Source organism: Bos grunniens, chromosome X (genome assembly GCF_055505025.1).
Source record: "Bos grunniens cultivar Pamir isolate PY7600 chromosome X, Bosgru_T2T1.0, whole genome shotgun sequence".
Classification (NCBI taxonomy): domain Eukaryota; kingdom Metazoa; phylum Chordata; class Mammalia; order Artiodactyla; family Bovidae; genus Bos; species Bos grunniens.
Genome location: NC_141194.1, coordinates 2,166,020 through 2,178,463, shown reverse-complemented (window position 1 = coordinate 2,178,463; position 12,444 = coordinate 2,166,020). Strand labels below are relative to the sequence as shown.

Below are 12,444 nucleotides of genomic sequence, written 5' to 3'. Positions count from 1 at the left end.
AAAGTGAAAGTGAAGTCGCTCAGTCATGTCCGACTCTTTGAGACCCCATGGCCTGTAGCCTACCAGGCTTCTCGGTCCATGGGATTTTCCAAGCAAGAATACTGGGGTGGGTTACCATTTCCTTCTCCAGGGAATCTTCCCAACCCAGGGATTGAACCTGGGTCTCCTGCTTTGTAGGCAGACGCTTTACCATCTGAGCCACCAGGGAAGTCAACTGGACTTAAATAGTGAAGACTGGACAGTGATACAGATTAACTTTAAAAAAGGCACTGAACCATACCTGAGAATGGGTGAATTGCATGGTATGTAAGTTTGACCTCAAAAAAGTGCTAAAATCTTTCAAAAAACTGACACAGACGGCCTTACCTGTGAAGCGTAAAAGATGTACTGTTAATACCTGATCCTTCCTAGAAATAGTTTGCCAACCCCTGGTGTAGAGATTTGTAGATGCTTAAGGGTTATTACAGGACAGACAGGAGTTCTCTGTGAGTATGTGAGTTATGGGAGGCAGACTCTGGAATAAATTTCAGAGAAATCCATGGATATATTTAAGGGAAAAGGGTTTTGTGCCCCCAAAAAAGAAACAAAATGTTGCTTGTTTAGAGGGGGAAAAGGGGGCAGGCGAAGGAAGGAAAAGAAGGAAAGAAAAAAGTAAAATCCGATTCTGGATTTGGAATTATCTGAGAGAAAGTCTGGGGAGATGTGGATAAATTTTATTTCTCAGTCATATAAACTTTAGCATCATCAACAATGCTTTTGAACCATGGTACTCGAGAAGACTCTTGAGAGTCCCTTGGATTGCAAGGAGATCGAACCAGTCCATCCTAAAGGAAATCAGTCCTGAGTGTTCATTGGAAAGACTGATGCTGAAGCTGAAGCTCCAATCCTTTGGCCACCTGATGTGAAGAGCTGACTCATTGGAAAAGACCCCGATGCTGGGAAAGATTGAAGGTGGGAGGAGAAGGGGACGACAGAGGATGAGATGGTTGGATGGCATCACCGACTCAATGGACATGAGTTTGAGCAAACTCCAAGAGATAGTGAAGGATAGGGAAGCCTGGCGGGCTGTAGTCTGTGGGATCACAAAGACCTGGACACGACTTAGTGACTGAACAACAACAAAATTGATGTCCGTAAAATGGGACTTGTTGAAATTTTGCCTGGGATTGCTTTAGATCTGTAGACCAAGGTGGAAAGAACTGACGTCTTGCCGGTGTTGAGACGTTCTACCCACCAACATGGCACATCTGTCCATACATTTAGCTCTTTGGTTTTCTTCCTGTCTGATTTTGTAGTTTGCCTCATACACATCCTGTCGCACTTATTTTTCTAGATCCATCCTTAGGTATTTCACAGTTTGGGTGCTAATGTACATGTCATTGCTTCTTTTTTAAGCAATTTCTATTAATTTTGGCTGTGTTAGGTCTTCATTGCTGTGCAGGTGTTTTTGTTTTTCTTTTCTGGTTCCAGCAAACGGGGGCTACGCTCTAATTGTGGTGGCCTGGCTTCTCGTTGCGGTAGCCTCGCTTGTCGCAGACTACGGACTTTAGAGCACAAACTCAGTAGTCATGACACACTGGTTTAGTTGTCCCATGGCACGTGGAATCTTCCTGGATGAGGGATCAAAATGATTGTCGCCTACATCGGCAGGCAGATTCTTAGCCAGTAGACCAGCAGGGAAGTCCATGCCAGTGTCTTTAAAGTTAAATTAAAAAAAATTTTTTTAATTTTTAATGGGAGGATAATTGCTTTACAACGTGGTGTTGGTTTATGCTGTCCAACATCATGAATCAGCCATCAGTTCAGTTCAGTTCAGTCACTCAGTCGTGTCTGACTCTTCGTGACCCCATGAACCGCAGCACGCCAGGCCTCCCTGTCCATCACCAACTCCCAGAGTCCATCCAAATCCATGTGCAGTGAGTCAGTGATGCCATCCAACCATCTCATCCTCTGTCGCCTCCTTCTCCTCTCGCCTTCAATCTTTCCCAGCATCAGGGTCTTTTCAAATGAGTCAGTTTTTCGCATCAGGTGGCCAAAGGATTGGAGTTTCAGCTTCAACAGCAGTCATTCCAAAGGACACCCAGGATTGATCTCCTTTAGAATGGACTGGTTGGATCTCCTTGCAGTCCAAGGGACTCTCAAGAGTCTTATCCAACACCACAGTCCAAAAGCATCAATTCTTCGGTGCTCAGCTTTCTTTATAGTCCAACTCTCACACCCACACATGTCTACTGGGAAAACCATAGCCTTGACTAGACAGACATTTGTTGGCAAAGTGATGTGTCTGCTTTTAATATGTATACATACATCTCCTCTCTCTTGAGCCTCCCGCCCACCCCCATCCAGCCCTCTAGGTCATCAGACTGCAGTGAGCTGAGAACCCTGTGCTACAGAGCAGCTTCCCACTAGCTGTCTATTTCACACACGGTCCATGTATAGATGTCCACGCTACTCTCTCAATTTGTCCCACCCTCTCCTTCCCCCACTGTGCCCCCAAGTCTGTCTCTCCACTGCAGCCCTGCAAATAGATTCATCAGGACCATTACAGTCACATTCTTAATGTGAATGTCCCGAGATAGCCAGAAGCTCTTTCCAGGTGGCAAAAAAAAAAAAAAGGAACCGTGAGTAAAATGTTAACCTCTCCCTTCTCACCGTCTGTCTCTCGGTCTCTGTTTCTGTCCGTCTTCCTCTGTTGCCACTTAAATCAGACATTTCCACGTGCCAAGTCAGGAAGGAAGCTCACTTGCCAGTGACCTTCTTTCCCATAAGAATGAAACACTGGGACAGCTAGTGGCTGCAGGACTATAGCCATGCCTCCAGGTCCCTCGGGCCACACAAGTGACCGTCTTCAGTCCTCTGACCTGGGGTACTCTTGGGACAGGCACGTTTGTGACCCCAGGGACTGTAGCCCTCCAGGCTCCTCTGTCCATGGGATTCTCCAGGCAAGAATCCTGGAGTGGGTTGCCATGCCCTCCTCTTGACCCAGGTATCGAACCCGGGTCTCCTGCACTGCAGGCAGATTCTTTACCCTCTGAGCCCCCAGGGAACTCCTTCAGAGATTACATTCCACTCTGTTTTCCTTCCCACCTAAGTGAGAGTGATCCTGCCCCAAGAGCAATGTATTCTTTGGAAAACAGGCAATTAAACTTCCCATGAATTTCAGCTCCCTCCATATGACGTGGTACACCCTTGAAGACTGGTTTCATAGGCTCTGTTGGGCAAAACTTGAGCATTAATTCTCATTGATGACAAAAATTTGGAGAACATCAGAAGCCATCTTAGAATAAAATAGGATAGATTATTTTGTTTTAAATTAATATTTATTTTTGTCTATTTATTTGACTGTGCTGGGTCTTACTTGCAGCATGTAGGATCTAGTTCCTTGATCACGGATCGAATCCCAGCCGCCTGCATTGGGAACATGGGGTTTTAGCCACTGTCTCCAGGGAAGTCCCCAGGATAGATTATTGCTTTTTTTTTTTTTTTTGTCTCTGAGGTGTTAACCCAGTGTTTGGCAGATACAATGCACAAACTAAATATTTGCAAAATTCCTTGGCATTTTAGCTTATTGAACTGCTTAATGTAATTTTTTCAACAGCCAGGGAAGTCATTTATTATACAAATGACTGCCATGAAACTATTTCAAAAATGTCTAATTATTAGCATTGTTCTTTCAAGCAGCCGTGTTTCATAGGAAAAAGCAGATTCCTCGTTTGTTTAGAAAAGCACTGATCCTTTTCTGTATAGCAAGGTTATTTTTTAAATTAATTTATTAAAAATTTTTTTTTTTGCTGCTGTGGGTCTTCATTGCTGCGTGTGGACTTGCTCTAGTTGCGGCGAGCAGGGGCTATTCTCTAGTTGCGATATGCAGGCTTCTCATTTCAGAGGCTTCTCTTGCAGTGGCTCCCAGGATGTAGAGTAAAGCTTTAGTAATTGTGGTACACGGGCTTGGTTGCTTCTCAGCGTGTGTGATTTTCCCAGACCAGGGACTGAAGCTGTGTCCCCCGCCCTGGCAGGCGAATTCTCAATCACTGGACCCACCAGGGAATGTCCAGTAATGTTATTAATGGCAATAAAAGATGGGTATCATTTGAGTCACTCAGTCACGTCGGACTCTGTAACCCCATGGACTGCAGCACGCCAGACCTCCCTGTGCATCACCATCTCCTGGAGCTTGCTCAAATTCGTGTCCATTGAGTCGGTAATGCCATCCAACCATCCGATCCTCTGTCGTCCCCTTCTCCTCCCGCCCTCAATCTTTCCCAGAATCAGGGTCTTTTCCAATGAGTCGGCTCTTTGCATCAGGTGGCCAAAGGATTGGAGCTTCAGCATCAGTCCTTCCCGTGAATATTCTGGGTTGATTTCCTGAATCAAAGATGTGTATATGATTAACAAAAAAAAAGGTGCAAGATTTCCACACGGTCTAGATTTTCCAGTTTATTAGTAGGATTCTTTCGATTATTGACAGGTAGCATTTCTGACTGTAGGTCAGGTCCCTGTTGTGTACAGTTTCAAAGTTTACTGATTTTTATGATGATTTTGTGTGTGTGTGTGTGTGATCTGATGGTCCTAAACATGGTGCCTACAGAAAGCAACAGCACCAGGAGGGTGGAAAGACAACTGAGACTTTTTAAAGATAAGATCGTTTGGGACCCTGATGGGACGGTCCCTCTAGTAACTGTGGATCTCACGTATATTTACCATCTAGCCAAGAATCACATCTCCCCTCCCCTCTAATCTTGTATGGTTTCAGGATGCTTGGTGCCCTTGTTACAGTGTCTTCAGAATTTCTAGTGTGTATCTGGGCTTCTCTGATGGTGCTAGTGGTAAAGAACCCGCCTGTCAATGCAGGAGACACAGGAGACATATGTTCGATCCCTGGGTTGGGAAGATCCCCTGGAGGAGGGCATGGCAACCCACTCCAGTATTCTTGCCTGGAGAATCCCATGCACAGAGGAGCCTGGTGGGCTACGGTCCATGGAATTGCAAAGAGTTTGACACGACTGAGTGACTGAGCACACAAACTTTTTTTTTCAGATTTTTTTTCTTTTGATGTGAACCATTTTTAAAGTCTTTATTGAAATCTGTTACAACATTGCTCCTGTCTTATGTTCTGCTTTTCTGGCCTCCAGGCACGTGAGAGCTTAGGTTCCCCAACCAGGGATTGACCCCAAACCCCCATCTACTGAAAGGCAAAGTCCTAACCCTCAAATCTCCAGGGAAGTCTCTAGAACTCTGGTTTTAAACGTCTTATCTCTTCCACAGAGATCAGACAATGTGACTGGAATAAGGAATGCAGGCGTGTACTAAATAATTTTTTCTGAGTTGACATATGGCAGTAGGTGTTACCGAAGTGTAAGACATATAAATATATGATTGTTGTTCAGTCGCTCAGTCGTGTCCAACTCTTTACGACCCCACGCTCTGCAGCAGGCCAGGCTGCCGTGTCCATCACCAACTCCCAGAGCTTGCTTAAACTCAAGTCCATTGAGTTGGTGATGCCATCCAACTATCTCATCTCATATGATTGAAGTGAAGTGAAATCGTTCAGTCATATCCGACTCTTTGCAACCCCATGGCCTGTAGCCTATCAGGCTGCTCCATCCATGGGATTTTCCAGGCAAGAGTGCTGAAGTGGATTGTCATTTCCTTCTCCAGGGGATCTTCCTGACCCAGGAATCGAACCCGGGTCTCCCGCATTGCAGGCAGACGCTTTACCGTCTGAGCCACCAGGGAAGCTAATGATCGTGTGATTAGCATAGGGAACTGATCATCATATGATTAGTGAAGCTCAAATACAGAGGCACAGAAGAATTCCCAGTAATTTATGTCATGACTCCCCACTTGAAGATGTGGTATAGAATTTCTAACTCCTTACTGACAGGATGTGGTGAGTGAGTCTCTTCCAGTGGTTAAAACAAGGAAAGCAGTTAGAAAGTAACTTAAGAGCTAGGAAACTTACGAGCTAGGACCTCAGCCACATAGTCTGTCAGTATGCCCAGTGTGAGTCCTGTAGGTCATATATTCCCTTGATAGAACGTGGTGCCTTTCAAATCTTCCTTCCAAAAAAAAAAAAAAAAGCTATAAGCCAATCTAGTCGTGAGAATAACCTCAAACACATCCCAGTAGGAACAGACATTCTACAGAATATTTACCAGGTCCTTCTTCAGTCTCAAGATCTCCAAAAACAAAGGGAGCTCTGAGAGATTGTTACGGCTAAGAGGAGCCTCAAGAGCAATGGTGAGTAAAGGTAATGTGTTCTGAAGAGGGTCCTGGCTCCAAAGGGGACGGTGGGTAAATATGAAGGACGTATGGAGAGCGTGTGGGCTTCGCTTCCTCCAGTAAAACGTGAAAGGGAACGCACTTGGGTTTTAAAGGAGCTTGCATGGTGGTCCAGCAGAAGCCCGCTAGATGCCAGAGTCTGAATTGTGAAGTCGTGTTTGCATTCGTGAATGCTAAGTCATTTCAGTCGTGTCCAACTCTTTGGGAACCCAGGGACTGTATCCCGCCAGGCTCCTCTGTCCATGGGATTCTCCAGGCAAGGACACTGGAGCGGCTTGCCATTTTCTCCTCCAGGGGCTTTTCCTGACCCAGAAACCCTAATCAGTTTATAAGAACACCCCGACGCTGCTGCATTGGAGGATGAAGGGATAGCTACGTTAGAGATGTCTCAGGGTAGACTGTGTTCACTCCGTGTCTCATGCAGCTTGGATTATTTCCATGGAAGAAAGAACTGGCTTGCCCAGCACCCACATTTTCTTTTCTTTTCTTTTTTATATTTATTTGGCTGAGCTGGGTCTTTGTTGCACCATGTAGAAACTTTAATTGCAGGCTGTAGGATCTAGTTCTCTGAAAAGGGAGTGAACCTGGGCCCCCTGTGCTGGGAGTGTATAGTCTTAGCTGCTGAACCACCAGGGAAGGGCCAAGGCCCCCTTTCTGTGACTGATGGGTAGGTGTTCTGAGCAGAGTCTGTAAAGGATGAGGCCAGCAATCACAGAGAATGTTGCTAAGTGCTCTATTTAGGAAAGATCGCTAAGTGCTCTATTTAGTAAAGATCAAGAGAGAGAGTCTTTGAAATATGCAAGGAAGCAGGCAGAGAAAGCAAGTGAGACAGAGAGAAAAGAAAAACACGGTTGTCAGAAGAAATGTGATCTGGGAGTGTTGACGTGATTTTTAGAAGACTCAACTTGTGTTTTGGAATATCATTCCCCTTTGGCGTTCTTCTGTACGACGCTTTCCTTAAACCCTGCCTTGCACGGTGCTTGGAACTAGATGGCTGTGGCCTTTAAGATGCAGTGGTAAAGATCATGACCGTGTGATGTTCCAGTTTGCTTTTATAAGAGGTTGATTTTAAGCTCCCTGTAAAGATTGCATTTCCCACCCACTATCTATGACAGCGCTTGAAGTGAAAGTCGCTCAGTCGTGTCGGACTCTTGGAACCGTATGGACTGTAGCCCACCAGGCTCCTTTGTCCGTGAGATTTCTCAGGCAAGAATGCTGGGGCTGGTGCTTTAGTCTCAAAGGCATGTCCGACTCTTGCGACCCCATGGACCATAGCCCACCAGGCTCCCATGTCCATGGGATTTTTCCAGGCAAGAATACTGGAGTGGGTCGCCATTTCCTTCTCCAGGGGATCTTCCCCACCCAAGGACCGAACCCAAGTCTCCTGCATGGGAGGCAGATTCTTTACTGACTGAGCCACCAGGGCAGCACCAAGAATACTGGAGTGGGTGCCGTTCCCTTCTCTAGGGGATCTTCCTGACCCCAGGGATCAAATCATGGTCTCCAGCATTGCTGGCAGATTCTTTACCCTCTGGGCTACCAGTGAACCGTACATAGTAAGATGGCACTGAAGATAAATTGAATACAAAGGGGAAAATGACCGGTTATTTCTGAACTTTGTCAGAAAACTGGACTCTGGAACGTTGGCCTAGAATTGCTTTGTGGCTGAAAATGGCTCGGGTAGAACCTAAGACTTCCACACTGCAGACGGCCAGCCGAGTCCACTGGAGGGCAAATAGTCATGAACTCAATTCTGATCTTTTTCTTTGCTGAAGTTTTTGCGTTGTTGGTGTCTTAACTTGGGAAGACAGTGGAATTCCTTTCTATGATAGTAGAAAGGATTGCATCTTTTTTTTTTTTTTAATTGTTAGGATTGATTGGATTAGCTTTTCTTAACACTTGGTCTTTGTTGCTACATGGGAGCTGCTCTCTAGTTGCAGGATTTACAGGAAAATTCTTTACCCCTGAGCCACCAGGGGAGACCTGGATTAGCTTCTTAAATCACGTTGTCTAAGAGTACCAGTTTATTAAAAGTATAGTTCCCACGGAGAAGTTCTAACGGCCGGAAGATCCACAGTTAGCATTCAGTCAGTTTGGTTCAGTCTCTCAGTCATGTCTGACTCTTCACGACCCCACGGACTGCAGCACGTCAGGCCTCCCTGTCCATCACCAACTCCCAGAGTTTACTCACACTCATGTCCATTGGACTGGTGAGGTCATCCAACCATCTCATCCTCTGTCGTCCCCTTCTCCTCCTGCCTTCAATCTTTCCCAGCATCAGGGTCTTTTCCAATGAATCAGCTCTTAGCATCAGGAGGCCAAAGGATTGGAGTTTCAGCATCAACAGCAGTCCTGCCAATGAATATTCAGGACTGATTTCCCGTAGGATGGACTGGTTGGACTCCTTGCCGTCCGAGGGAGTCTTCAAGAGTCTTCTCCAACACCACAGTTCAAAAGCATCATTTCATTGTCAGCATAATGAATTTTAAAAATGTATCATTAGCTCTGTCATTTAATATGTAACTCAGTATGTAATTCTCGTCAAAGCACAGAACTCTTGGTAAGAACTCCTGCGCTGAGATATCACTGACTAGCTAGATGAAAATGTTAAGCTGTGAGATTCAAGTTCCTCATCTACAAATTGGAAAATTAATAGTAGCTTGAATGTGTGTGCTTGCGTGTGTGTGTGCTGAGTCACTTCAGCCTTGATCAACTCTTTGTGACCCTTTGGACCACAGCCCATCAGCCTCCTCTGTCCATGGGATTCTCCAGGCAAAAATTCTGGAGTGGGTCACCATTCCCTTCTCCAGGGGATCTTCCCAACCGAGGGATGGAACCCCTGCCTCCTGCGTTTTCTGCATCGCAAGCAGATTCTTTATCACTGAGCCACTGAGTAAGCCCATGATAATGAGTGGTTCTTGTATATAAACAGGAAAGAGTTGGTGTGTTAAATTTATCAAGGTGAAACTGGACTGCCAGATACCTCATTTACTTTCCCTGTGGACACATACTGCTTTACTATAGGTGTACCACGAAGGAGGAAATGGCAACCCACTCCAGTATTTTCACCTGGAAAATATTTATGGACAGAGGAGCCTGGCAGGCTACCATCCAAAGGGTGGCAAAGAGTTGGGCCCGACTGAGCGGCTGAGCAGCAAACGTTCTATTTCATATGAAAAGAAACGGAATCAATTTTTGCCAGGAATTACACTAGTATTCTTGATCCAATTTTAGACAAAGAAGATGACTTGAACCTCTTTAGGTGTATGTTGTATCACAGTAATACACGTGGTGGTCATGATTTAGTTGCTCAGTGGTGTCTCATTCTTGGTAACTCTGTGGACTGGAGCTTGCCAGGTTCCTCTGTCCATGGAATTTATCCAAGGCAGGAATACTGGAGTGGGTTGCCATTTACTTTCCCATCAGTTTAGTTCAGTTCAGTCACTTGGTCATGTCCAGCTCTTTGTGACCCCGTAATCGCAGCACGCCAGGCCTCCCTGTCCGTCACCAACTCCCGGAGTTCACTCAGACTCACGTCCATCGAGTCGGTGATGCCATCCAGCCATCTCATCCTCTTTCGTCCCCTTCTCGTCCTGCCCCCAATCCCTCCCAGCATCAGAGTCTTTTCCAATGAGTCAACTCCTCACATGAGGTGGCCAAAGTACTGGAGTTTGAGCTTTAGCATCATTCCTTCCAAAGAAATACATATATCTAAAATATATGTATATTTTAGATATACATTGTATCATAGTATGAGCCCTGGTGGCTCAGATGGTAAAGAATCTGCCTGCAATGCAGCAGACTGAGGTTCGATCCCAGGGTTGGGAAGATCCCCTGGAGAAGGAAATGGCAACCCACTCCAGTATTCTTGCCTGAAGAATCCTGTGGACAGAAGAGCCTGGCGGGCTACAGTCCATGGGGTCTCAAAGAGTCGGACACGACTGAGTGACTAAGCACAGCACAATCACTCTTAAGAGACTGCTTATATTTACAATGCCTTGACCAAGAATGGATAATCTTACTGCCTTTCAGGGACTGTTGCAGACAGACACTGTCTCTAACCCTGGGTTTAATTTCAACTGCCCTGTTGCTGCCTTCAAAAGCGAGCAGGCATGGGGCGAGGATGCAAAAACCTTCCACAGACTCAGAGCGTGTGGCGCTCAAGTTGTCAGAGTAGGTCTGCATCTTCCTTGTACAAGGTTTTCACGCCAAAGGCCAAAAAAAGGAACTGAATCACGGTCACAGGAGAACCGTCCAGCCGCAGAAGGAAAAAGCAGCTCAAAGCCACATTTCACACCTAGTGGTATACATAGGTCAGGGCCACACTCTTAATCCATCCCACCCTCTCCTTCTCCCACTCAGTCCACAGCTCCGTTCTCTATGCCTTCGCCTCTACTTCTGCCCTGCAAATAGGTTCATCTGTACCGTTTTTCTAGATTCCAGATACCTGTGTTCACAGACGATATTTGTGTTGGTCTTTCTGGCTGGCTTCACTCTATTCTGGACTACTTATTTCTCATGGTCACAGCTGGAGGGAAATGGAGGCTACAGGGATCTGCCTTAGAAATGGACTCCAGGAATCAGCCTCCCCAAACTCTTCCCTCTCCTCAAGGACAGTTTTCACAACCACACAGTCTGTCCTTAGATGGAACTTCTCTCAGTTTCTCTGTCAACACAGCGACCAGTCGTTTTAACACCTTCGGTGGCTTTCGGCTGGACTCGCAACGGTTATTCCTTGTTGCTCTTCAGGCACTAAGTGATGTTTGACTCTTTGCATAAAAGAGCCTCTCTGTCCTTCACCAACTCCCGGGGTTTGTTCAAACTCATGTCCATCGAGTCGGTGATGCCATCCAACCACCTCATCCTCTGTCGTCCCCTTCTCCTCCTGCCTTCAATCTTTGCCAGCATCAGGCTCTTTTCCAATGAGTCAGCTCTTCGCATCAGGTGGCCAAAGGATTGGAGCTTCAGCCTCAGTCCCTCCAATGAATATTCAGAACTGATCTCCTTTAGGATGGACTGGTTGGATCTCCTTCCAGTCCAAGGGACTCTTAAAGAGTCTTCTCCAGCACCACAGTTCAAAAGCATCAATTCTTCAGCACTCAGTCTTCTTTATGGTCCAACTCTCACATGCACACGTGACTCCCGGAAGAATCCTCGCTTTGACTAGATGGTTTCTCCGTGGTCATCTTGAAATGTGTAAGCGGAATGACATGCAATGCCCCGGCTACGCTCTGTTCTCGCCAGATGCTACTAAACTCCTTTTTCCTTCACGGCACGCATCTATGAACCAGATTTAACGAGCGGTGAAACGAGCACTTTACCCTCCTGCCTTTGAGAAATGAAAGGCAGGTTTTTACCCGTTGTTGGTTTGATTTTCATTGTAATTTGGCTGGTCATTTCAGCTTTCTCAAAAAGGTAAAATATTGCTCCAAGCAAGCTAAAACTTTATGGAGTGATCACGCCTTTTATGGACTGATGCAAGCTGTGAATAGTCATGTGAAATGGGGGAAAAGCAGAGAAAAATACCTTTTCTTTGCAACCCTAAGGATTTTCCAGCAGCTTGATAACAAGCTGTAAAATACACTTCTCATCACTTTCTGCAGATCATCCACAAACTGCTGCATTGTAATTTATTTATACTATTATCAAGCTCAAGGTTTTTCATAGTCTTGATAAGACTATCTCCTGAAAGTTTGCCAGGCGTTTTTCAAAAATTGGAATATATGTTCTCTATATTTCTCTCCTAATCTCTCTTCAGGTTTTAAGTAGCATTCTTTGCTTCTGCTGGGGTTTTCTGTTTGTTTGCTTGAACCAAATATTTTCTTGCATTTCATCCTAATTCTACATCACAGTGGGATTAAATGAGAAGTTGACAAGCATTGCATTTGTAGAAACTCTCCACATATTTAGGAGCTAACACAGTTCTGAGTTCATTTTGATCAAAAGAGAATGTCCTTAGGGAAATTTTAAAGGTATTTTGAACTGAAACAAATTGAAATTAAAATGGGTTAAAATGGAGTAAAATGTTTCTTTAAAAGTTTTCAGAGAAATATAAAAATATGTAAAATCCACTAATTTTTCACCTGCTGCTGCCAAGTCACTTCAGTCGAGTTCGACTCTGTGTGACCCCATAGACAGCAGCCCACCAGGCTCCCCCGTCCC

At 45.4% G+C, this 12,444-nt stretch overlaps 1 protein-coding gene and 1 non-coding gene across 41 annotated transcripts in view; one reads left to right on the top strand and one right to left on the bottom strand.

The window, feature by feature from the left end:
- Positions 1–12,444, top strand: part of LOC147339695 (uncharacterized) — a 203,712-nt gene that overhangs the window by 23,059 nt on the left and 168,209 nt on the right. The gene's annotated exons all lie outside the window — the stretch shown is intronic.
- Positions 137–208, bottom strand: TRNAC-ACA (transfer RNA cysteine (anticodon ACA)). Its single transcript has one exon. It is a non-coding gene; the product is annotated as a tRNA-Cys (tRNA).